Source organism: Beta vulgaris, chromosome 7, assembly GCF_026745355.1.
Source record: "Beta vulgaris subsp. vulgaris cultivar EL10 chromosome 7, EL10.2, whole genome shotgun sequence".
In the NCBI taxonomy this organism is placed as follows: Eukaryota; Viridiplantae; Streptophyta; class Magnoliopsida; order Caryophyllales; family Amaranthaceae; genus Beta; species Beta vulgaris.
The window spans coordinates 22,097,190-22,123,369 of NC_079208.1; the positions used below are offsets into that span (position 1 = coordinate 22,097,190).

Genomic DNA, 26,180 nt, shown 5'->3' on the forward strand with positions numbered 1-26,180 from the left:
ATCTGATGTGAAGTGCTTTAAGTGTCATGGTTATGGTCATTATCAAGCTCAATGCCAAAAAAAGGTAATGACTTTAATTGACATTAAAAACATTGAAGAATCACTTGAACATGAAGGAGACAAGAAGAGGAGTTGAAGAGGAGGCCGAAAGAGAAGAAGTTTGAGGTTGGAGAGTGACTCAAGGTGACATTTAAGCCTTGTTTTAAGAAGAGTTCTTCATGCCAAAGAAGCTGAATTGTTCCATCTCAAAGGGATCAAATCTTTCAAACAAATGCTTGATTGGAGGGAAGATATGCTCGATGATCATTGATGGAGGGAGCTGCACCAATGTGCCTCATCTTCTATGGTGGACAAGCTCAATCATGCTACTTTCTCACATCCAAAACCTTATAAGCTTCATTGGCTTAATGATGGCAATTGTGTGGAGGTAACAAAACAAGCTTTAATTAGCTTTTCTTTTGGTGATTCTTATAAGATGAAGGTTTATGTGATGTATTACCTATGGATGCATGTCATGTACTTATTAGGTAGACCTTGGCAATCTGATAAAGAAACCTTGCATAATGGTAGGACTAATACTTACACTTTCATGCATACACTTTCATGCATAATAAGAAGAAAAGTGTGCTTAGTCCTAGTATGGCCGAATACATTGAAACCAAAAACAACACCACCTAAAACACAAAACAAAAAACCTTAATCCTTTCTAAACCTCAACTTGATAAAGCTGTAGAAAAGGGGAAGGTTATGTATTTGTTGTTGTTATTGGATGAAAATGATGAAAACCTTAATGAAGTGCACGAAATGGTAACCTTTAGTGAAGGAGTTTGGTGATGTTTTTCCTATTGATCTTCCATGTGGTTTACCCCCTAGTAGAGGAATTGAACACCAAATTGACTTGATTCCTGGCGCCCCTTTACCTAATAAACCAGCTTATAGATGTAATCCTGAGGAAGCTAAGGAGTTGCAAAAACAAGTTAGTGATTGTTAGCTAAAGGATTTGTGCAAGAAAGTCTTAGTCCATGTGCTGTGCCTGTCATTTTGGTTCCAAGAAGGATGGTTCTATGAGGATGTGTGTGGATTGCGTCTATTAACAACATAACAGTAAGTATAGGTATCCAATACCTAGACTTGATGATTTGCTTGATGAGTTACATGGTTCCACTATATTTTCGAAGATTGATTGAAAGTGGTTATCATCAGATTAGAATCAAAGAGGGTGATGAATGGAAAACAGCTTTTAAAACTAAGAGTGGTTTGTATGAGTGGCGTGTGATGCCATTTGGTTTGACAAATGCTCCTAGTACTTTCATGAGACTTATGCACGAGGTACTCAGGCCCTTCATTGGTATCTTTGTTGTTGTTTATTTTGATGATATTCTTGTGTATAGTCAAAGTGAACAGGAACATCTAGTGCATCTCAAGAAGGTTTTCCTTAAACTAAGGGAAAAGAAGCTTATGCAAAGATGGAGAAGTGTGAGTTCTTTACTTCAAGTGTGACATTTCTTGGATTCATAGTGTCATCTAATGGCATTTCTATGGATGAATCTAAGGTGGAAGCAATCAAGTCATGGCCAGTTCCTAAATCTATCACTGAGGTTCGAAGTTTCCATGGTTTAGCTTCTTTTTACAGGAGATTTATCAAGAACTTTAGCACCATATTGGCGCCATTGACTGATGATCAAGAAAGGGTCCTTTATTTGGACTCCTACAGCACAAGAAGCATTTGACAATTGAAGAATGCTTAGTAAGGCTCCTGTTCTAGCCTTACCTGATTTCAAGAAAGTGTTTGAATGAGTGTGATGCAAGTGGCGTGGGCATTGGAGCTGTTTTCGCAACAAGGAGGGCGTCCCATAGCCTATTTCAGTGAGAAGCTCAATCAATCTAGACTCAACTACAACACTTATGATAAGGAGTTCTATGCTATTGTTCGTGCCTTGACTCATTGGACTCATTATCTCAGACCAGCTCATTTGTGTTCATCAGACTCAGCTTGAAGTACATAAATGGACAACATAAGCTCAGTCCAAGACATGCAAAATGGGTGGAATTCCTTCAGTCCTTTGATTTTGTTTCAAAATATAAAACTGGAGTTTCTAACATTGTTGCAGATGCTTTATCAAGGAGGCATTCTATGCTTTCTCTTATGGAGGCTCGTGTACTTGGCTTTAGTCATCTTAAAGATTGTATTATGATGATCCGATTTCTCTTTATTGTTAGAAGCATGCAAAGAAGGATCTCATGGAGCTTATTCATTGCAAGATGGCTTTCTTTTTCGAAACAACAAGCTTGATCCCTAAATGCTATTAAGGGATTTGCTAATCAAGGAGGTTCATGGAGGAGGACTAGCAGGACACTTTGGCATTAACAAAACTGTTGATGTATTGCAGGAACACTTCTATGGCCGAAACTTGCAGGAGATGTTCATTTCATTCTAGCTCGATGTTCTATATGTCAGAAGGCTAAAAGTTCCTTTCATTAAGGACTTTACACGCCTCTTCCTGTTCCAGTTCAACCATGGGAAGATGTGAGCATGGATTTCATTGTTGCTCTACCTAGAACTCAAAGGCAAAAAGATGCAATCATGGTGGTAGTAGATAGATTCTCTAAAATGGCTCATTTCATTCCTTGTAATAAAACTGATGATGCTATTCATGTTGCTGATTTGTTCTTTAAAGAAATAATTAGACTTCATGGAGTTCCTAAGTCTATTGTTTCTGATAAAGATGTAAAGTTTCTTAGCTATTTCTGGAAGAACTTGTGGAAGCTTTTAGGTACTAAGTTGCTGTTTAGTACTACTGCTCATCCTCAAACTGATGGCCAGACTGAGGTGACCAACAGGACATTAACTATGCTGCTAAGGACACTTGTGAACAAGTCTCAAAGGATTGGGATCTAAAGCTAGCTCATGCTGAGTTTGCTTACAATAGATCACCAACTTATGCTACTAAACACTCACCATTTGAGGTAAATTATGGGATTAATCCTTTAAGTCCTATTGATTTACTTCCATTTCCTATTGAAGCACATAGTAGCAAAGAAGCTGAAGTGAAAGCAAAAGAAATGAAGCAACTTCATCAGCAAATTCGAACCAGAATAGAGAAGGTGAATGAAGCATACAAGGTTCGAGCAAACAAGCAGGAAGGAAGTTCTTTACAAGCCAGGTGATCTAGTGTGGTTACATCTAAGGAAGGAAAGATTTCCTACAAGGAGGAAGAACAAGCTAATGCCACGAAGTGATGGTCCTTTCAAAGTGCTAGAGAAGATCAACAACAATGCATACAAGATAGAATTGCCAGATGAAATGGGAAACATTCTGCACATTCAATGTTGGTGATTTAGCTCCATATATTGCAGATGAATCTGAGTTACAAGAAGACCTTTTCGAACCTGAGGAGAATGATGCAGGAGCATCTAGCTTGAACCAAGGTCTTCTTCTACAACATGATCACAAGGAGAAGATGGTGAAGGAAGTACAATTTTTAAGCTTAACTAGCTCGATTGTCCTAAAACTCTACTTAAACATCTTAATTAGGTTAATCTTTTGTTAATCTCTTCTTAAGCAAGATTAATTAGTACTAATTATACCTTAATCATCATTATGTATTGGTAATAAAGTTTAGTAAGTGATTAACTAGCCTAATTACATGTTTAAGTTAAGCTAATCATGTTTTAAAGCTAAGCTAGCTTATCTTCTATGTAATCCGAAAATGATCAAACTTAAGAAGATGTTTTGCTGCCATTTCAAGCCACCTCCAGCTTATGGAAAGACTTAGGGGAGTGTAGAAGGCCATGTGAAGTTCACATGGGCAAAAGAAGCCATAACAAATGAGAATAGAAGACTTCATGGCAAGGGAAGCAAACTGCCAGCTCCTAGGCGTCCCAACAGCCTTCTCTTTGAAGCTTTTGGGCATCAATCATTTCTTCTGCAAATGCTGTAAACTTTTGGGGATATTTAGTTTAAGAAATGTATTTTAATATTCCATTGGTAGTTTTTCTGATTTCCAACTTCCAATAGGGTAGCTAAGCTATTTTGTGGGAGCTGTGTTGTAATGGTTGTAATATTTGTTTCACTTAGTTTATTGTCCTAGTTGGCATAGCAATAGTAGTCCAAATGAGCTGATTTTTGGACATGTTGTAAACATATATGTTAACTTTGTAATCCTTTTGGAATTAGATCAATTGAATGAAAAGTGAAACTTTTATGCCCAAAATACTAAGATGTGTGCATAGTGTTTATCTCGGTCAGTTTTGACCATTTATCAAACCTTTGCTAATTCCTTCATCTAAACGTTGAATTGGTGATTGAATCACAAAGTAGACTCAAACTAGAAGCTCATTGTTATAGTTTGGTCTTGATTGGTGGTACTTTGGTTAGTGGAAAGTGGTGGTTGTTCGACTAGTTCGAACCGGTTTGATACATGTTCTTTATCTTTGTTCTTTCTTAACTTGAATGCTCTTGGTGTCTAAATCTTTATGCATCAGGTTCTTTGGTTGGCCACTGACGGGGCCCACCATAGAGCCCGAATTAACTTTGTTGCACTCCTCCTTCACCAACTACAGGAGATTCGGGGGGGCACTATGATGACTGGGGAGATCCTTTGTGGTGGAATGGTCACCCAGCTAGCATCCTACCTCGAGTTGGACGATGACCTAGCTCGCTTGGAAGCTAGTGTGCCTACTATTGGTCAGTCCAACATATTGGATGGTGCGAGTCTGCAGCAGATGAAATTTCTGCACAATTATAAGAAGAAAAACTGCATCTGGCTTGTGGGGGGCCGACCTTACTGTTTTATAGGCCCGACTTCATCTGGGACCTCCCCGCTAACTGTGAAAACCGTTAGCGGGTTCCCCCTTCCCATGACAACCCAAGGGCTATCCTTGAGTCCACCCCTACAGAGCGCATTCCACGCGTTTCGAGAGGTCCGAGGCCCGACCACTGCATTCCTGAGAGTGAGGTGGCCGAAGCTTCCTCCTCTCATTCCTTCGACATGGGCTCCGTCATGGCGGCCATAGCCCAGATGCAGGCCTCTAAGGAGGCCAATCACCGTGCGGTTTGAGGAGCCTTTTTTCCGTCCTTATCCCCACTACCCATCTTACTATCCTGATGGGTACTCTGGTGGGTATTTCCCTCCTTACCCCCCTCCCGATGGGGGTAATGGTGGGAATTATTAGGAGCTTTTCATGACCCCCTCCCTCTCCCTCCTTTTGCAACTCCGAGCGCGGAGTTTTGCTTAAGCTTGGGGACTTGCATGTATGTCTATATCTTTGGGAGTTTTGGGGTCATCGATGGTTAGAATTTAGGGGTCTCATTGGTTTTCGGTATCAGTTGGTGATTGTTCCTGTCTGTTGGTTTTGACTTCCCCCACCCCTGCTGACTTCTCTTCACCTGTACAGCTTTGCTTTGGTAGTGTTATTTTGCTTTGCATTAAAAAAAAAAACAAACACAAACAAATAAAACATATTTTCCTCTTTTATTCTTTTTCTTCTTTTTTTCTGCATTTAGGATAGCTTGGTTGCATGCATGAGTTGTGGCTAAAAGTGTTCGTGACTTGATTGGAAGACCTTCCTTATATTAGACTTGATGATTTTGGAAGCCCTGTTGTGACTTTAAGCGTCTCTCGAAAACGATAACTTTTGGTAGCGTCTCTTTGAAATTAGGCGAGTTGGATGAATGGATTGTCTTGCCCCTTGTGCGACGAATCCCGAAGGAGGGCCAAGAACCTCGTAAGACTCACTCAGAACCCTCACCATTGATCGCCTAACTTGTGACTTGCATTTTAGCTCCCCCAGATTACATAAGAACGAGCCTCTAGGAGAATGATTTAGGGCGTTTCTTTTGCTAGTAATAGGAGCTACAAAACCAAAAGCTTGAATACCTGCATAATATTCGCTTCTCAACCCATCTGAGCCTTTTTATCCTATTTTTGCATAACCCACATAATGAGTCATGGCCAAACTTTCCCCAAAGTGGAGTGCATGTGTAGTTTGTGTTGAGTTAAGTTGTTTTGATATTAAGTCTTGGTTGAAAGTGAATTAATGTGCTTGTATGATAGCAAAAGTTGAAAAAAAAAATTGTGCAACAGAAAGACAAAAGAAATAAAAGAAAGAAAGTTCTTATTGTTTGATTTCGTTTATTATTGAAAATAAAAAGAAAGAAAGATCAAATTTATGAGAAAAATGAAAAAGTTCACAAAGTGAAAAAGAAGCAAGTGAAATTCAAGGTTATGTGTGAGATGTCTTTAATTGAGAATGGTGTTAGGACTAGCTTGGGGGAGTATTTACCCCTAGTTTGTACTCCACTTACCCTTTTTGCACCACATTCCTAGAATATAATCCACACCCCTAACCTAGCCCCGTTACAACCTTAACAAAGTCCCTTTTGACTTTTAGATTGGACTTGATCTATTTAATAGTGGCGGACGAGATTTTGTGCAAGTCATGATGAGGGTCATCAAAACGTGGTAGAGGCGAGCAATTATGGTTGAGCATCCCTAGGGAGGAGTCAAACTTGGGTCTTGGAAGTGGAGAAGAGTGAGAAATCATTCTTGGAAAGCTTTCTTTCAAAAAGACTCGGTTGATCTGTGGATTGAGACCTTAGAGTCACTCTTGTGCTTCCTAATCATCTTCCCTCTTGTGTTTGATTGGTCTCCTAAATCTTGATATGAACTCATTTAGCTTGCATGTCATGTTTGTAACCTTGCATTTAGAGCATATAGGTTAGTTTGTTGCATGTGTCCCTCTTCTTTTTATTCTCCTTTTCCTCTTCTTTCCTTCATTCTCACTCTTGGTTTACTTGAGGACAAGGAAAACGCTAAGCTTGGGGGAGTTTGATAAGTGCGTTCCTAACGCACTTTATGGCTTCCTTTTGGCATGTTTTGGTTCCCTTGTTCCCCTTTCTTCCCTCTTTCTCCTCACTTTTCCCTTCTATTTCATTCACTTGATCATACTTGATCATAGTGACATTTTGATAGATTTTCGATCTATTTTGATCGAATTTCTAGCACATATGCTTTCACCATGTTTGCTCGTGTTTTTATTGCAGGTATGATCCTTTTCGGGGTCGAGTAATGCGAGACATGGCTTAAAGAAACAAGCTAGAGGATGTGAGGGAGCATGAGGTGCGTTTGGAGTCCCCTGCACATGATGGTGCGCCCGAGCATGCTGCAGATGCGCCCGCACCATCGACAAATTATGGAGCAAACAACAGAACGCATAGGTGCGCCCGCACCCAGCACAAGGTGCGCCCGCACCTGCATCTGGTGCGCCCGCACCAACTACTTATGCGCCCGCACATTTTGACGGAGGAATTCAGGCAGAGGCAGAAGACTTAGGTGCGCCCGCACCTGACATGTGGTGCGCCCGCACCTGTTCAAGGTGCGCCCGCACTTTACGATTCCGGAACAAAACCTTCGCTTCATTAAACGAGTTTTGTGGGGAGTTTTAGACTCACGCTTTCATTCTAGTTTTTACACAATATTTCAGGATTTTGTATTAGAGAGAAAACACTTTAGTTTTCATTGGTAATTGAGATTAGTGATCATAGTTTGTGATTCCATTGATATTCAAGGTACTTTTCGTTCATCTTAATTAAAAGTTTCAGTTTTTAATTCATTCTCTTGGTGTTTGTTTATGTCCTTATATTATTTAAGATCTCCATTCTCTTAGTTTATTAATTGCGATTTTCATTAGTTTAATCATTATTTAATCATGTTTAGCCTTAGATTAGTCATAGATTCATTGTTTAATTGCTTTAAATCCATGATTAGTGAGTAGTTTCATAATCTAGGGTTAGGGTGAAAGTATGAATTAGGGTTTTAAATATGATGTTGATGTGATTGTGATGTTTAGAAAAGTTTATGCATTGATCTTGGTGTTTTGAAACCTTAAGATAGATATTGATCACATTTATACTTTGGTATTTTAATTTCAAATGTTCCTATCGAATTTTGAACTCTTTTATCATTCCCAAGAATCAACTTAATTTCTATGCCAAGATATTGGATGGAAATTAAGGGGATCCTTCAATAGGGGTTTTCCAAACTTATTGAATCTCTTAGTCAATTAACTAAAGACTATTCGAGAGAGGATTTAGTTGATTGATTAAGTGATTACTCTTGAGGACCATTCGAGAGAGGACTCTAGTAATTTAGAGGGAAACTAAACCTTGCATAATCATCTCCGTACATCATAAACGCATTAGCATTTATTGGCTATTCTTATTCATACTAATAACCTTAACTCTAGTGATTTTATTCTTAATTGTTACCAAACATCATTCAGACCCCCAAATGCCTTTAAATTAGGTAGTCTGGACTTGATAGACTTTAATCAATCTCATTTTCCCTGTGGATCGACCCTTGACTTACCCTTACTATTCTTTTAGTAATTGCTTGTTAGGACTTATAAATATTGTTTGGAAAGCGGTTCTTAGTGCCTTAACGACACACTAAAAACCTCTAATCAATTATTGATTATAAGTTGAAAAAACCTCGATGAAAGAAAAAGGATATAAAATCTACACATTGATTTTTTTTTCAGAATTTTGTTTGAACCGTATGCATCTAAAGGTGCATGTACGGTTCCTAAGGGATACTATTTTACCCTAATCAACCGACTTTATCGAGAAAGATTGCTTTTTTAGGCCAAGAAGTCGATTGCGAGATCTCAAATCAACTTATTAGTCTTATGGTATATCTCAGTATCGAGGACGATACCAAGGATTTGTATTTGTTTATAAATTAACCTGGCGAACGGGTAATTCCCAGGAGTAGCTATTTATGATACCATGCAATTTGTGCGACCAGATATACATACTATATGTATGGGGTTGGCTGCTTCAATGGGATCTTTTATCCTGGTCGTAGGAGAAATTACTAAACGTGTAGCATTCCCTTACGCTTGGTGCCACTGAGTTTTTTATTTGAGAGAAAAAAAGAAGATTACGCCTTCACAATATGAAATATTAATATTAAGTAATAATAGCATGGCACTTTGAATTCGATATGGGAAAATTTTACTTCATTTTATTTTCAAAACATTCGGTTATGTCAAGTTTACTTGTAAGTTTTACAGGGTATACTTTATATACCGCTTTTGGGAAACCCTCTGAACAACTAAGAAATCCCTTCTAGGAACACGGAGACTAGTCAAAGTAATGAGCCTTCCATATTGGAAGGCTCATTACTTCCATTGAGATAATAAAAAATCATTTCATTTTTTAGTTGGAACTTCAGGATGTTCCCGAAAAAATATAGCGAAAAAAATTATCCCTACAGGAGAGACTAATAGAAATGTATAAACCATAGCTTCCATAGATTAGATTGTGGTTTACAATTATAGCTTCCATACCTATTTAATTGGCGTTATTTTCCCGATAATGATAAAAAAGGGTGGTAATTAAAATCAAGATTGCTCTAGTATCCTATGTCAAATCACAAAGCAATGTTAAACCCCTTGTCTTCGTGTAGTTAGATCTCCAATTTTTTGGGATGCGCCAAATTCTACTTTAATATCCAAATCAGGTTCAATACCGGCAAAACAATCTCTGATGATGGTTTTAGACCCATGCCAAATGTGCCTAAAGAAAAAGAGTAGGGCAAAGGAGGCATGTCCAAAAGTAAACCAACCCCTCGGATTACTACGAAAAACACCACCAGATTTCAAAGTACCACGGTCTAATTCGAAAATTTTACCCAATTGAGCACGTCTAGCATATTTTTTCACAGTAGCAGGATCGCTATAGCTGACTCCATTAAGTTTGCCATCGTAAAACTCAACAGTTACAACTACTTTCTCAACTCTATACTTAGATTCTGCTCTTCAAAAAGGAACGTCAGCTCTAACAAATTCCGTCCCCATCTACCAAAACGACCGGAAAGGTTTCAAAAAAAGTAGGCATAACCATCCAACAATTATTCCATTGTCGTTGTCCATTGTTCCCGCTCTCAATAATCCTCCTTTCGCAAGATTATTGCCAATGTAATCATAAAAAGCCAATTTCTCGGGAAATTTCGACCAAGCTTCTGATAAACTTTGATTTTCGGCTAACTCTGCACTTATTCGTCGGTATATTTCTTGTTGAAAGTATCCCTGATCCCATTGACAATGTGTTGGGTCAAATAATTTGATCGGAGTAGTTGCTGAACAATACCACATAGTTCCGGCAACAACAAAAGGTGTAAAAAAGACAGCAGTGATACTACTAGAAAGAACGATTTCAATATTGCCCATACGTAATCCTCTGTATAGACGTTGAGGCGGACGGACACTACGATGGAATAGACCGGCTAATATACATAATGTCCCTACTACAATATGATGAGAGGCTATTCCTCTTGGAACAAAAGGATCAAAACCTTCCATGCCCCACATTGGACTTACAAGTTGTACTTTTCCAGTTAGTCCATAAGGATCGGACACCCATATTCCGACCCCGTACAAGCCTGTTACATGAAATGCACCAAAACCAAAACAAGCCATCCCGGAAAGAAATAAATGAATTCCAAAAATCCTAGGCAAATCCAAAGAAGGTTTTCCTATACGTTGATCAGAAAATATTTCTAGATCCGAATACGCCCAATGCCAAATAGTTGCCAAAAAGAAAAAGCCAAAAAACACAATATGCGCTCCGGCCACACCTTTGTAACTTTAAATGCCGTGAACCGTTATAGTCCCCCTGTAATTCTCCAACCGCCCCATGAATCAATTATTCCGAAATGAGTCATGAAAGGTATAACGAACATACCCTGTCTCCATATTGGATCATGAACAGGGTAAGAGGGATCAAAAACGGCTAATTCATACAAAGTCATCGAACCGGCGCAACCAGCAACCAGAGTTGTATGCATGATATGGACATAAATCAAGCGGCCGGGATCATTCAATACGACGGTTTGAACACGATACCAAGGTAAACCCATGGAAATACACCTTTACCAAAGAAAAATGACACTATGTAACTTTATTGCATTGGAAAAGACTATGACTATGCAATGGATCCCTTTTGTTCCATAGATTATCTCGGAACAAGGGTTAATTTTTGTTCTATTCTGTTGGTAATAATGGAATAATTAGGTTTGTAGGAACAAAGAGAAAAAAATCTATTCTATACCTGATAAGTAGCAATACGCAATGGGGCATTGATACCAGCGTCAATCAGTAAATGCGTTAATACTTGTTCATAATTGGAAGGCTATATTAATGCAGAAAATAGAATTAATAGGAGGTTTATATTATAAAGACAATAATCCTAAATCCTAATTATTACGTTTCCTTATCAAAGTGAAATAGGGTACTTAATTATTTTTTCTTTCATTTAATGCCTATTGGTTTTCCAAAAGTTCCCTTTCGAAGTCCTAGAGAGGAAGATGCATCTTGGGTTGACGTATAGTGTGACTTGTCAGATATATTGGGTCATATGGGATATTTCCCGTTCTCTCTCCCGATTAAGATAACCCCCCTTTCGCCCAAGAAAGATTGATTGAATCGTCCAAAATTTGGAGCGTGAAATGCAATTAGATCATTTTTTAGTTTTAGGGGGATTTCGATTAATATTATCAACTAGAATAATTTATGGTTGGCTCAGTTGGACCAATAAAACGAAGTATCCAGGCTCCGCCTATAAAAACCCTAATCCCAATTTAGAATATATTGCAAATTACTACTTGTATTATATAGTTTATGTACTTTAAACTCATAATCGTTTCAATTTGAAATTCAAAATAGAGAAAGAGCGATCTTAACCTTAATCACTCAATTAAAGTAATGAAATTCATAATATGTTGAATATTGAAATTGACGATAGAAACGATATGAAATAAATTAAAAAAAATAAGGGAAATTTTAATAACAACAACAAGTGGTATTGTAAACATTTACCCTATATGTGCAAATCAAAATCGGACAGATCCTTACCCGGAGTATAGCATAAACCAAAAAAAAAAAAGAAACGAGACCCATTGAAGAACAAGAAAATAACATCATGATTTGGATTGGATCTTGATGATATGATACATCAATGAAAAGTAAGTTCAATAAGTTTAGTAAATTCAATTTTTTTTTGAATTAGTAGAATTTTATTCTATTATTATACGGGTAATTTCGAAAAAGGAAAAAAAAGTAATCTTTCTTGAAAAATAGAAAAGAAGACCGTTGATTATTGATTATAAGTTGAAAAAACCTCGATGAAAAAATAAGGATATAAAATCTACACTTTGATTTTATTTTTTCAGAATTTTGTTTGAACCGTATGCATCTAAAGGTGCATGTACGGTTCCTAAGGGATACAATTTTACCCTAATCAACTTAATTTATCGAGAAAAATTGCTTTTTTAGGCCAAGAAGTCGATAGCGACATCTCAAATCAACTTATTGGTCTTATGGTATATCTCAGTATCGATGACGATACCAAATATTTGTATTTGTTTATAAATTATCCTGGCGGGTGGGTAAATCCCAGAGTAGCTATTTATGATACCACGCAATTTGTGCGACCAGATGTACATACAATATATATGGGGTTGGCTGCTTCAATGGGATATTTTATCCTCATCGGAGGAGATTACTTTAACGTTTAGCATTCCCTCACGCTTTGCGCCAATGAGTTTATTATTTGAGAGAAAAAAAGAAGACTATGCCTTCACAATATGAAATATTAATATTAAGTAATAATAGCATGGCACTTTGAATAGATTAGATTATGGTTTACAATTATAGCTTCCATACCTGTTTAATTGGGGTTACTTTCCCGATAATGATAAAAAGGACGGTAATTAAAATCAAGATTGCTCTAGTATCCTCTGTCAAATCACAAAGCAATGTTATAATAAACCCCTTGTCTTCGTGTAGTTAGATCTCCAATTTTTTGGAATGCGCCAAATTCTACTTTAATATCCAAATCGGGGTCAATACCAGCAAAACAATCTACCAACAAGGTTCTAGACCCATGCCAAATGTGCCTGAAGAAAAAAGAGTAGGGAAAAGGAGGCATGTCTAAAAGTATACCAACCCCTCGTATTACTACAAAAAAACACCACCAAATTTCAAATTAGCACGGTGTAATTCAAAATTTTCACCCAATTGAGCAAGTCTAGCATATTTTTTCACAGTAGCAGTATCGCTATAGCTGACTCCATTAAGTTTGCCATCGTAAAACTCAACAGTTACACCTACTTTTTCAACGCTATACTTAGATTATGCTCTTCAAAAAGGAACGTCAGCTCTAACAATTCTGTCCCCATCTACCAAAACGACCGAAAAGGTTTCAAAAAAAGTAGGCATAACCATCCAATAATTATTCCATTGTCGTTGTCCATTGTTCCGGCTCTCAATAATTCAGTTTTTGCCAGATTACTGCCAATGTAATCATAAAAAGCCAATTTCTCGGGAAATTTCGACCAAGCTTCCGATAAACTTTGATTTTCGGCTAACCCAACACTTATTCGTCGGTATATTTCTTGCTGAAAGTATTCCTGATCCTACAGACATTGTGTCGGGCCAAATAATTTGATCAGAGTAGTTGCTGAACCATACCACATAGTTCTGGCAACAACAAAAGGTGTAAAAAAGACAGCATCGATACTACTAGAAAGAACGATTTCAATATTGCCCATACATAATCCTTTGTATAGACGTTGAGGCAGACGGACACTAAGATGGAATAGACCGGCAAATATACCTAATGTCCCTGCTGCAATATGATGAAAGGCTATTCCTCTTGGAACAAAAGGATCACAACCTTCCACGCCCCATGCTGGACTTACAAGTTGTACGTTTCCAATTAGTCCATAAGGATCGGACACCCATATTCCGGGCCCGTACAAGCCTGTTACATGAAATGCACCAAAACCAAAACCAAAACAAGCCATCCCAGAAAGAAATAAATGAATTCCAATAATCCTAGGCAAATCCAAAGAAGGTTGTCCTGTACGTTGATCAGAAAATATTTCTAGATCCAAATACGCCCAATGCCAAATAGCTGCCAAAAAGAAAAAGCCAAAAACCACAATATACGCTCTGGCCACACCTTCGTAACTCTAAATGCCGGGACCCGTTATAGTCCCCCCTGTAATACTCCAACCGCCCCATGAATCGGTTATTCCTAAATGAGTCATGCAAGATATAACGAACATACCCTGTCTCCATATTGGATCATGAACGAGGTAAGACGGATCAAAAACAGCTAACTCATACAAAGCCATCGAACCGGCCCAACCAGCATCCAGAGTTGTATGCATGATATGGACAGAAATCAAGCGGTCGGGATCATTGGATACGACGGTATGAACACGATACCAAGTCAAACCCATGGAAATACCCCTTTACCAAAGAAAAATGACACTATGTAACTTTATTGCATTGGAAAAGACTATGACTATGCAATGGATCCCTTTTATTCCATAGATTATCTCAGAACAACGGTTAATTTTTGTTCTATTCCGTTGGTAATAATGGAACAATTAGGTTTGTATGAACAAAGAGAAAGAAATCTATTCTATACCCGATAAGTAGCAATACGCATTGGGGCGTTGATACCAACGTCTATCAGTAAATGCTTTCATACTTGTTCATAATTGGAAGGCTATATTAGTAAGAATTTTCCTTTATTTATTCTCTCTTCTTAAACTAAACCTTTCTAAGCAATGCAGAAAATAGAATTAATAGGAGGTTTATATTATAAAGACAATAATCCTAAATCCTAATTATTACGTTTCCTAATCAAAGTGAAATAGGGTACTTAATTATTTTTTCTTTCATTTAATGCCTATTGGTTTTCCAAAAGTTCCATTTCTAAGTCCTGGAGAGGAAGATGCATCTTGGGTTGACGTATAGTGTGACTTGTCAGATATATTGGGTCATATGGGATTTTCTCGTTCCCTCTCCCGATTGAGATAACCCCCCTTTCACCCAAGAAAGATTCCGAAAATGAAATAAGGGGCTCCGATGTATAGAGAGGACCTCAGCGTTTAAATAGTGACCATAGAAACGAAGGAATCCACTATTTCTTTAATCATCTATATTTTAATTTATCTTGTTTCAAAGCAAAATGTCGAAAAAAAGACAAAAAATAGTGGTTGGGAAGGTTATAATAGCTAAAGATATTGGAATTTTTATTTTATACATTGGAAAAATTCGTTATCTTATTAATAGACCGGGGGAAAAAGAATAACTGAAAGAAATAAAATCAATTAGTTATTCATCAAAATTTTATTTATTCAATGACTAGAGTTAAACAAGGATATATAGCTCGAAGACGAAGAAAAAAAAAATCGTTTATTTGGATCAAGCTTTCGAGGGGCCCGTTCAAGACTTACTCAAACTATTGCTCAATAGAAAATAAGAGCTTTGGTTTTGGCTATCGGGATAGAGAAAGGCAAAAGAAAGATTTTCATCGTTTGTGGATCACTCGAATAAACACAGTAATTCTCGAAAAAGGGGGTATACTATAATTATAGCAAATTTATACACGATCTATACAAGAGACAATTGAATCTTAATCGTAAAATACTTGCATAAATCGCTATATTAGATCTGAATTGTATTTATATGATTTACAACGAGATCATAAAAAAAGAATATTGTAACAAATATCTCGAAATGATTTAAATCAATTTTCTCGGAGTTTATTCTCCTGGAGTATAGAGTAGAAATTTGTCTAATAAAATACAATAAATAAAAAAATTCAACAAATCCATTCAAAAAAAAAATTCCCAATTTTTATATTATCTTACGACGTGACAATCAAATTTAGATTCAATTCAACTATCTCAAAATAAAGAATAAGTCTATTATTTTATTTATTTTTGGTTGTAAAACTCGCAATTCTAGTGGTCGACTCGGTTCTTTCAAAAAAATTCTCATTATTAAGAAAAGGCAACAAAGATAAAATACGAGCTTGTTTTATAGCAATAGTAATTAATAATTGTTGTTTCAAGTTCAATCTATTTACTCGACTAGATACATTTTTCCTTGTTCACTAATAAATCGACTAATTAAACTCATGTTTATATAATCAATACGATCCCCCGATGGAATCGGGGGCAAACGCCGACGAAAAGATCGCTTAGATTTATCCATAGTTTGTTTAGTTTATTCCTTATACCGAAAATCCGATTTCTTAATTCTAATTTTTTTTTAGGTCCAGTCGAAATAGGATTTTATTTGTTTATATATATTTATTTATTATATATAATAATATGAATTTAATATAGAAATTCATTTTGTATTAAAAAAAATAGTAAATAATATATAATGAAAATTGTTTTGTCCCCTTACTTGAAAGGCTAATCGAGAGACGTTCGGGTCGATCTATTTCTTTATCTCTCCATGAATTGTATGTTTGTAACAATAGGGACAAAATTTTCGCAATTCCAATCGACTAGGCGTATTGTGGCGATTCTTTTGAGTAATATATCTGGAAACGCCCCGTGATCTCTTATCAACACTCTTTCGAACACAAGTAGTACATTCCAAATAACTTACTCGGACATCTTTACCCTTAACCATGAACCTCCTTTGGATATTTGATTTAAGCAGCTTTTTAATTTTTCTTGAAGAAAAAAATAGAAAAGTTGCAAAAATAGAAATACAATTCAAAAAATTTTGTTGAAATCAATAGAGTAATAATAATATATTAAGTAAAGAAATACTACGTAATCAAATTCAAAAGGTTTCTAATTAGATTTCTAATCACAGTATTTCATTTAAGTATCGTGTATAATACTCTTACCCTAGACCCGCATTTTTTTTTCATTTCCATTCGAGCCTGAACCTAAGTTTTGATGAGGTTGAATCCACTTTTCTTCTTGACTAACCCCTCCCTATTTTTTTTCTCAAAAAAAAAGAAGGGAGGGGTTACTCACAGATAGTTGATTCTATCTCTAATCTTCCTTAACCCCTTCCCGTATCAATAACTAGAATCAAAAAAAGGGGAATGTCAACGCATCTGGGAAAAACCGATTGATTTCTATTAATAGACCAGCTAAAGACCCAAACCATAAGTACTTAGTACCGGTGCCACAGAAAGATATTTTTTGAAATCTCGCATTGAAAATCCTCCTTTCTCATTTCTTTAATGTCTAAAAGAAAAGTAATACATATCTAATTTATGATCCAATGTATATATGATAATTAAAGACTACTTGTGTTTGTACACAAAATTCCTAAGCTAAGTCAAATTAAAATCGACTATAATATAGTCGATAAGATCTTTTTTTAACAAAAAGAATAGCATGCCCCTTCCTGCTGAACTGAGCATTTCTGAGAAGTATTTTTAGTTTACGGCATACTTTCAGATACAAATTCTTTCTATTATACCTTATATGATACAAGATAAAAAAGAAAAGGAAATGGCAGGGAAAATTCACTTATGTATTTTTATGGGAAATAAGTTGGATCTAATCCACCAATGGATGCATTACAAAAATATATCCCAAGCAAAAATTCTTAACTTAGATAAGTTAAGATCTGCCCTTCAGTATCGTGGAATATCTTAATTTCTTAAAAATGAAAAAAAAAGATTATATTGGAACCTAAGGAATAGCTCATTCCAAGCCAAAGACTAAAAAACTTACGAATTCTGAAATGAACCACTACAACAAAAAAGGGCAAAGATAACTGTTAAATAAGACTTTACATAACAGTTTTGAGGTGTTATCCAAGTCAATGTAATGTAAAGTTAACATAACACCTGATCAAAGTGTTATGTTTGCCAGAGAAAACATAACAGTTATTTATAATGTAGGTTATGCCACTAGATAACACATTTTGTAAATAAGTGTTATGTTTGCTATTTATATGACAAATTGAAAGAAGGAAAATTTAACACTTATCTTGAATAACTGTTATGTTTTCCTATAATATATATAACATATATTACCTATAACTGTTATCTATGATATTTTTAAAAAAATAATCAAATTATTATTTCACGCGCATATATTATTGACGGTAGGCAGCACACAGACATTGATGGTACAATACATGTATCTGTTGTATAATTAATACTCAACCCATAAGATCTTACAACTAATAAATTAAATTGATATTCCAAACTTCCAAAATTCTTTATATTACAAAATAATTCAACTAATATTCATAAATCTAAACTTCTAAAAAAAACTACTATATATACATATTAATATTAATCTAAATCATAACAAGATCAAATCTATTCTATAGCCACATCCACATGATATCAATATCCAAATCCAAAAATATAATGTATGTCCAAAAGTGGATTAAGGTAAAAAAAAAATAGGCGAAAAGTTAGAACTCATTCATCATTTGTGCTTCGTGTTGATCTCCGACATATGTAATCCACAACTCTCTGAGTTCATCAATTTTCTCCTGAGAATATGTTGGACCAATGCCTAGATAGTACTACGATAAAGTTAACTACAAAATAATTATTCATATATAAAAACTTGAAAAATAATTAAACTTTATAATTAATCATGTGCAAATTAATTTATCATAGTTAGTAGTAAGATCATTCAGATATAAAATAATAATCAAGTATTCTCAACCAATTTATCCAAAATACTCTTAGCTTCATCTCTCTAATATAATATAGATACAAATCTACAGTATGAAAGATTTGTAATCATATAGAAATTTTTAAAAGCCAAATTATAACTAATGTTCAAGTACCTTATCAGGAATAACTAGTCGTCTCAACTGTACCGTCTCAAACATGTAGCGACACACATAATATCAACTGTTGCATTTACTTGAGTCTTTTCATCCATTTAGTTTAGTGGAGGCTGAATTCTTGGTGTTACTGCACCAGTGGTAACTGGTAATTCAAGGGGAAATGTGATAACCATTAAACAAAGAATAAATTAATACACACAGAGGTTTACATATACTAATTTATTTATGCAGTCACACTGTATGGTGGGCACTAGACACCAACTGTTTTCTTGATTATGTATGCCTTAGTGATTGATTCCAAATTAATGTGTGAATGGCAGCTGAGAAAAATTAATAACATGTATGCTAAATGTCAACTCACGGTTGATGAGTTGAACCTATATACAAACAAGTGATCTCACTAGCCAGCAGAAACTATGAAATGCATGTCTCTGTGACAAATAGTAAAAGTGACAATCTAAATGCAGATTTTCCACCTCATTTTGATTTCGCTGAATCAACAAGTATAACAATAGAATTTGCACCATGAACCTTCAATGTATGACTAATTGACAATTTCACATTAAAATCTAGCTTCCGCTCACTAAATGTCAACTCATGATTTATGAGTTGAACCTATATAATTAGCTTCCTCCCAAAATGTGGTAGATAATATGCAGAAGAACCTTCATCAGAAAAAACTGTCCATTGAAATATTTTTCCATTCAAGGGGAAATGTGATAAGCATTAAACAAAGAATAAATTAATTAAGGAAATTCTGCCTGCAAGTACCAACTATAACATATTGAAAACAAGCTTGCATTTCTTTTCCAAAGAGCTACTATAACAAAATGTGATGATTGCTACTCTTCACAGGCAGTAAATAATTCTATGGTGATCATTCAAGGGGTAAATAGGCTCTTTTTTTTTTCTTTCACACAAAAGACCATACTTTTATCAATTATTTTTAAATGAGTCTATTTTTGCATATATTTGGACCCTTTTGAATTGTTGGTTGATTTCATACAACCAAAATCCATATTGAAGTCTAATGGACCTAAAGTCTAGTGAGGAGTGTTAAAGAGGAAAATCCACATGCAGATTGACTGTTATAATTTTAAGAAGGAACACACTACACTTGTACATAGTCAGACCCTATTCTTGCAAAGGTCCTCCACTTCCTCTTTCCATCAGATAGTTATAAGTTAGGTCTCATCAATTCTTATAAATGAGTTCAGCTAAACTCAGTAAGGGTATAATGATGTCTGAACTTTCGTATTCAAAAACCTACATAGCCAGGCCTAAAGTCTTCAGCACCTAATTGAACCCTTTCAAAGTTGCACCAAATTACATTAAAAGTGAAACTGCCAGTCTGCCAGTTCATCTAAAACTAAAAGAGTAAGAGCTACTCGGCAAACAAACTCTATATCTAACAAAAATTTGAGGAACCTACATGTTTCTGAGATTTCCCCACAGAAATTCAGTGAGGTGGAAGATATGAGGCTTCTGAGTTGAGGGGTTTGCATGGCATGTTTATTCTAAATAGAGGTGGAAGATATGAGGCTTCCTGCTAATCTTCTTGATACGTGTCGTTTACCGTACACAAATTAATAATTTATAATACCTAACTTTAACCTTAAAAAAATGTTTATAACTAGTACAAAGGTAAGGAAGGATCGATCCCACGAGAAGATTATTATAATTCCTAAACTCAAATATTCAACTAAGTGACAAAAACATATATTATATACGAATTTACACTATTTACACTATTCACATATATACGATTAGGGGGGTTTCGGTTGTAACCAAATACATAGACGAAGTAAAATTAAAACTACTACTAAACTAATAATTACAAGTGACGACACACAAACTCTATTAATTCCCGATTCGATCATAGAATGTTTAGTCATAATTTAGCTTCTTAACCTTTATGAATGAGACCACTTTAATAGTTAATTTAGCATTTAGATTGGTGAATTATCGTCGCGATCAATTCTTGTCTTACTCACTAAAAATCTAGAATCTTGCTAAGACAAATCCAACCCTAATAAACTTGTTTTATTAGCACAATTCATACACTTAAGAATATTAAGATGAGCCGCTCACTCTTATTAATCTCAAGTCGTCCTCCCTATCCAACTATTAAACGCAGCGCCTAATAGTCATATAGCACAATTTGAGTATCTAAACAACTAATTGCGTCCAATTACAAGTAAAGATATCAAATTTCATAACCAACCAACAATAGTATGAATTGTATAAATACTAAATTAAATAATTAAAATCAATCAACTCAGCGTTAACCAATTAGACTCAAATAATAGAAATATAAGAAACTGAAAATATGAATAAATTCAGATAAAATCCAGTTCAATCACAAGAACAATTAATTGAAAATAGAAGAGAGAGAAAACTCATGATTGTAGACCCGAATTGATGTAGCCGCTACCCTCAATTCGCCTCCGAACGCAATAATTCTTCAATTCCTATCAACTTGTCGATCTTGGCGAACCCGATTATTTTCTTCACTCTCACGAACTCTCTTGTATGTGTGCGTATTTTTATCTACGAGAACTGGTGAATTTATATCGAGTTGTGTAGAAGATAGAAAAAACAAGATAGATTTTCGTAACTGAAAATCTGATAACCAATCTGTATCTTGGAAATCTTGAGGGGATTAAAATCATATCTCCTCTTTGGTGTTTGCGTGGAATTCGGAAAGTGAAAACAACTTTCCTTATTCTTTTGTTGCTGTGTATAACCAGTTGAGGAAGAGGAGTCAAGGGTGAGTTTGCCCCTTTGTCTTCTTTCTTTTACAAAAGTCACGTGAGCTTTGGGCTCACTTTTATTATATTTTTTTTCTTCTTTTCTTTTCTTCTCTTCTTTCTTTTAGTCTTGTTGTCTTCCTTTAGCAAATTGAACTTGTAAAATACCTGTAATAAAATAACACACTATTTAAGCTAATTATTCAATAAAATATAATATGGACATAAATAAGTCACTTATTAATAAAAGTCAAGAAATATAATAAAATAACACATAGAAGCCAACTATAAGACTAATTTTAGGGGACAAAAATATAGGAATATATGCGCTTATCAAATTCCCCCATACTTAGCTTTTGATCGCCCTCGATCAAAATACTACTAAAATAAAAGTAAAAACTATACTAGGAAAGCAATAAACCTAACTCACTGTCGTAGGAATCACGATTGCACTTAGCATGTGCAACAAGCCCTTTAAACCCCTAGGCTACCCTAGTGGACGAGTAAGGTCTCGTGAGGATTTTCAGATGGCATACCCACAAAGCCTTATTAACATAGTTTCCCAAACCAACTAGCAAACATGGATATTCTAATGACAGAAACTAAATGCAAGACCTAATATACCACCTCAATTTTCTTTGTCGGAAATAACGAAATTAGATAAGCACACTACAAGAAACTAAAACATTTTAAAGTTAGTCAGAAAAACGTTTAGAAAATGTTAATGGAGATGTCATACTCTTGGTGTTTAAACAATCGAACTATCAAATCTCATAATACTTCATGAACTAATTGTTATCTTTTGCAACTCAAAAATTTCCAGCATGAATCCACAAATGTAGCGTATCAAGTTCAATAAATAGACCCTCACAGGAATAAATAAAACACTCAACTCTCATGTGTCTGGGGTTAAATAATATTCACTCAATCCTATAACCGAGTCGACTCAAAATGAAGTATATTTCTTTAAACTTGACTATCGTCTCAATTCTCCACTCTGAAGTGACATAATGCATAAAGATCAAAAGGTCTTTCATAAGGTTGTAACGTGGCCAGGGCTAAAGGGTAGGAATAATATTTAGGAATGTGGAGTTAGTTATAAGCCGAGCTAAAGGGAGCAAAAATACATGACTTATGATGTTCCACTCACAAACAAACTCCACTTTTTTTTTCTTTTCATATTATTCACCATATCCTTCACATGTAATGCCATTATAATACTTATATGGATATTTCATAGCATTTTCATCGTTCTATGACTTTCAAACATATATTTTCTTTGATATTTTTCAATAATAATAATGTTTTCATAACCCTTGTTTTCTCTTTTTTTTTTTTCAACAATATATCCCAATCTTACAATACAAACTCATATATAATAACTCCCCTTAGCCAAGCATGGGATAATCTGTAGGAGGCCGCAAGTTTGTAATGTATGGTTAGCAAATAAAAACGGGATTTTAAGGCTCAGAAGGGCTAAACAAAGGAAATATTATATGAAATAAAATCTCTGAGGCTAAAAAAATGAAAAAGAAGCCTAAATCATTTCTTCATAGCATTTGTCACAAAAGTCTCAAAGAATACCAAGTCAAGTTCAAGAGCCACACTTCATTGAGGAACTATCACACAAGAAAGAAAATAATGAGACTGATGCAGATGTGTCAGTCTAATAGGCTCAGAAGCTCACAAGGTTTGGTCTATTTATCTAGCCAGCTTATTTAAGAGAAGCAAGATAATTTTTTTTTTCAATTGTATTATAAATCTCTCAAGTTTGATTATCCGTTTCCAATTATATAACATTCCCAAAATCTTTTATTTCAAAAAAATTATTTTATTTCAAAAACAAGTTAGATTAGAGTTTCTTATCAACTTACTAATCGCCATTCCTTAGGAAGTTAAGAGGTGGAAATCCTAATCCTAAATTAAATGCAACTAAAGTTCTATAACTAATGCAAGCAAAAGCACAATTTCTTCTTCTTTTTTTTTTTTTTATATAGTACTTAATAAAATAAAAGTTCTACAGAAAATTTGACAACACCTCCCCTAAAACACGACATATCCCAATTTATTTTTCAATTTAAAGTCATGGATACCAGAACCTGTATTTAGCCTATAAAATTATACATCATATAATGCCAGCACACGCCACAATCCAACCTATGATTTTGCCAATTTACCACATGTCCAGCTCCAAAGTGAAATTTGTCACCATTTATCTCCCCCCCACACTTAGAATGTGCATTGTCCTCAATGAAAAAGAATTGAATTAAAGAATGAGAGAACTTAGCTGGTTATGTGTATCTTTCTTCACAAAGAGAAATAATAATGGAGATCATAACGGGTTGCCTTGTTCATATATGTTGCTGTAATGTGCTGCCTTCCTAATAGAAATCTAGGTTGGAACCTCTGAGTGCTTCACCACTTCTAGAGTATCACTCATGAGATGTGAAGGTGGCATGGTGCTGGTGGACAAGGAGCAAAAACAAGTTAGAATATGACTAAATTTCCTAGCTATGATAAACATAAAGCATGAATGATGAGTGTAAAACTGAGAGAACAGTAAGAAAATAAAATGAAATAACAAGAGGAAGTGATAGTAGCAGGATTGGGTTGCCTCCCAAGTAGCGCCCTTAGTTTATGTCGTTGGCTCGACGTTATGCAAGCATCATTCTCGATGAAGCTCGATCTCTTCAATTAAACCTGCATGCTCAAACTCATAAAATGGTTTTAATCTGTGGCCATTTACTTTAAACACTTTTCCAGATTCCAAGCTTTTAATCTCCACTGCACCATGAGGAAAAATATCAGTAATAACAAAAGGACCTAACCATCTGGACCTAAGCTTACCAGGAAACAACTTTAAGCGAGCATTATATAAAAGGACTTTCTTTCCCACTGAGAAATCAGTTTGAATAATCCGCTTGTCATGAAAGGCTTTAGTCTTATCTTTGTAAATCTGAGTGTTTTCGTAAGCTGCTAATCTAAGTTCTTCTAGTTCTTGCAAACTAAGTTTCCTCCTCTGTCCAGCTTGTTCGTAGTCCATATTACATTGCCTTACAGCCCAGTAAGACTTATGCTCGATTTCGACAGGTAGATGGCATCCTTTTCCGTAAACAAGTCTGTAAGGGGACATTCTTAGAGGTGTCTTATAAGCTGTCCTATATGCCCACAATGCGTCATCTAATCTAAGGCTCCAGTCCTTCCTGTTAGGGTTTACCATCTTTTCTAGAATTGATTTGATTTCCCTATTGGACACTTCAGCTTGTCCGTTCGTCTGAGGATGATAGGCTGTTGCTACTCTATGTGTCACATGATATCTTTCAAGGAGAGTCCCAAATGTTTTGTTACAAAAATGGGTACCCCTATCACTAATTATGGCCTTTGGCATACCAAATCTGTTAAATATGTGACTCTTAACAAACTTAACAACTGTCTTGGCATCATCAGTTATAGTAGCTTGAGCTTCCACCCATTTAGAAACGTAATCGACAGCAAGAATAATATAAAGATTACCAAAAGATGAGGGGAAGGGACCCATAAAATCAATTCCCCACACATCAAAGATTTCACATACTATGATTCCATGTTGGGGCATTTCGTTCCTTTTAGATACATTTCCAGTCTTTTGGCAACGTTCACAAGACTTACAGAACACATAAGCATCTTTATAAAGTGTAGGCCAATATAAACCACATTCCAGAACCTTATGAGCAGTCCTTTGAGGACCAAAATGTTCCACTTTCAAGACTATGACAGAATGTAAGAATCGAAGCATATTCAGATTGGTCTACACATCTCCTAATTACTTGGTCAGAGCATGATTTCCACAAATAAGGGTCATCCCAAAAGTAATACTTTGACTCAGATTTAATCTTTTCTTTTTGAGCTCTAGAAGAGTCGGGGGAATGTGCTAGTGACCAAATAGTTAACCATATCAGCATACCAAGGAGTTTCAACATGATACATTGAAAGAAGTTGTTCATCAGGAAAGAATTCAGTCATTAAAGGCCAATCATCTCTAGGAACAATTCTACTAAGGTGGTCAGCAACTAGATTTTCAACACCCTTCTTATCTCTAATTTCTAAGTCAAATTCTTGTAACAAAAGCATCCACCTAAGTAAGCGAGGTTTGGATTCTTTCTTTTTCAAGAGATATTTTAGAGCAGAATGGTCAGAATACACAATAACATGTGTGCCTAGTAAATAAGGTCTAAACTTCTCTAAAGCAAAAATCACAGCATACATCTCTTTTTCAGTTACAGTATAGTTGCATTGAGCAGAATCAAGTGATTTAGAAGCATAATGGATCACATAGGATTCTTTATCTTTCTTTTGACCTAAAACGGCACCGATAGTCTTATCACTAGCGTCACACATGATTTCAAAGGGTAAGGTCCAATCAGGTGGTCGAAGCACGGGTGCACTAGTTAATCTTTCTTTTAACTCATCAAAAGCCTTTTTACATTCCTTTTAAAATCAAAAGTGGCATCTTTAGCAAGCAAAACACACAAGGGAGATGCAATTTTTGAAAAATTCTTAATAAAGCGTCTATAGAAGCCAGCATGCCCTAAAAATGATCTAACTTCACGAACACATGTAGGATATGGCAAGAACTAATAACATCTATTTTAGCTTTATCAACTTCTAAACCTTTAGCACTTACAATATGCCAAGTACTACACCTTGTTCTACCATAAAATGACATTTTTCAAAATTCAATACAAGGTGAGTTTCAACACATCTTTGCAAAACACGAGCTAAACCCTAGAGGCATCT

The 26,180-nt window shown here is 35.4% G+C and overlaps 2 pseudogenes; both read right to left on the reverse strand.

The window, feature by feature from the left end:
• Positions 1 to 9,447: 9,447 nt before the first annotated feature.
• LOC125494367 (photosystem II CP47 reaction center protein-like) lies at positions 9,448 to 10,922 on the reverse strand (annotated as a pseudogene).
• Positions 10,923 to 12,805: 1,883 nt separating this feature from the next.
• Positions 12,806 to 14,309, reverse strand: LOC125494377 (photosystem II CP47 reaction center protein-like; annotated as a pseudogene).
• Between the last annotated feature and the right edge of the window lie 11,871 nt (positions 14,310 to 26,180).